This window comes from Myotis daubentonii, chromosome 1 (genome assembly GCF_963259705.1).
Source record: "Myotis daubentonii chromosome 1, mMyoDau2.1, whole genome shotgun sequence".
Classification (NCBI taxonomy): domain Eukaryota; kingdom Metazoa; phylum Chordata; class Mammalia; order Chiroptera; family Vespertilionidae; genus Myotis; species Myotis daubentonii.
In genome coordinates this window covers 214,840,771-214,842,879 of record NC_081840.1, presented here as the reverse complement: position 1 = coordinate 214,842,879, position 2,109 = coordinate 214,840,771, and positions in this window count along the sequence as shown.

The window sequence follows — 2,109 nt, the reverse complement described above, 5'->3', positions numbered from 1 at the left end:
AACACATCAATCATTCTAAAGAGAGGCCCCTGAATTCTTTACATGTTTTCTCATATTTGTCTAGAATCAGGAAATTACAACAAATAGAGATGGTTTTATATTGAAATTTCTTTTATGCTGAAAGCTTTCCCTTCTTGATTGAGGCAAAAGAACAATTTTAGTGTGTGTGTGTTTTATGGCTAAAACCTTTAACATGTGATGTGTGCATAATAGAGACTATCTTTGCATAACAGAATATTTTTCAGATCTATAAGCTCAATAGACAGCCTTAATCTATCTTTACAAAGTCCATTTATATCAGTATTCCACATGCAAAACAGACAGAACTCATTGATGACAAAATTGGAGCATTGACCATCAACTCTTTTAAAATATATATATATTTTAATGATTTTAGAGAGGAAGGGAGAGGGAGAGAGAGATAGAAACATCAATGATGAGAGAGAATCATTGATTGGCTGCGTCCTGCACGTCCCCCACTGGAGATCAAGCCTGCAACCCGGGCATGTGCCCTTGACCAGAATCAAACCCAGGGCCCTTCAGTCTGCAGGCTGATGCTCTATCCACTGAGCAAAACCAGCTAGGGCTGACCATCAACTCTTCATGATGGTGTGATATTATAAAGACATTTTCGGAGGATAGCAAATGTATAAGGTCTTCACATATAATTTCCAAAATTAGACCCACTTTTGTTTTGCTAAGACATGCTTTTGTCCCCTCTTATTGCAAACATTACTAGATTACTTGACACATTTGAAGAACAGAATTGGGAAGACACCTCACATGACCTCTTGGAACAAAAGTTTGCTATTCAAAGTCACTTATCTTATTTTGATGAATAAAAAATTTTCAGCATCAGAACTTATCAGAAAAAACAATTAAATAACTTTTCCAGTTCCCAAATATGTATATTTTTCAGTTGAGGTTCTCAGAATTGCTTAATATAAAAAGCAATGAGATTGTCCTATTAAATTAAGCTCTATCTTAATTCTTAATTAAGATTTAATATTCAAAACTTGATTATTGGCCAATAAAAAATTTCCATTTTACTTCTTGAAAATTTAATATTAAGCATGTAATTTTAATACATTGATTAAATTAATGGCCATTTTTGTGGATTTAAATATTTTTCAACATTTAATAATGTTTAGTATAATGGTATTATTACAATGGTGATAAAATCATGCTTAGTGCATTTCAGGCAAAGCATACTATAAAAATACAAAGTAAATAAAGTACAGCTGGTAAACAAATACAGCAAAACAACATGGAGGCTGTATGTAAATGATGAATTGTGAACTATTACTTTAAAAAATCTTAATGAGATATAGAAGGATAAATTATTCTTAACTTTCAATTCATCTGAATATTTGACTGAGTGTCCATGGTGAAAATATCTAGTATTATATCTATCAAATAGGTAAAGAATATGAATAATTAACATTATTTGGGTTTACTCAAAAGCTTGTCATCAAACAGATAAAATCTTTGATAAGAAAGATCAGTTTTCTAATTCAAATCACCTGAATCTTTGATTCGCATTTTGTTAGATATTTTTAAAGTTAAAATATATGCAAAGAAATTGTATTTCAGTTAATATAATAAATCTATTACTATTGATAATTAAAACATTGCAATACTTTGTTTCAAAACAAGTTTTAGTTATAATCCTCATGCCATTTTGGGGATGTAGTTGTATTTTCTGGAAGGAAAAAATATTGCCTAAAGAACCTGACAAAATGTCCTTAGAGATTTAGAAATAACCCAAGTTTCTGGAAACAATTGTTTCAAGAATTTAAGACTAAGACAAGTGACTATTGTTACATTTGGGCACTGGACAGATTTCATTAGTCAACCTACACACCCAACCTACACAATCATATTTGGCATCAAATGTCAGGGCAGGCTGTGATAATACAAGTGACATTCGGGAGCATAGCTTCTTCTTGGCATTGCAAGCCATAATCTTGATACTTCAACAAAAAGAAAACAGCCGAAAAAATCAACTAATTTTTTAAAAGAGCCTGACTCTGAGAAGCAGTCAATAGCTAAAAATGCATATGAAGAAATGTATTATCAACTCTTAAAAGAAGAGAAATATCTACAGAA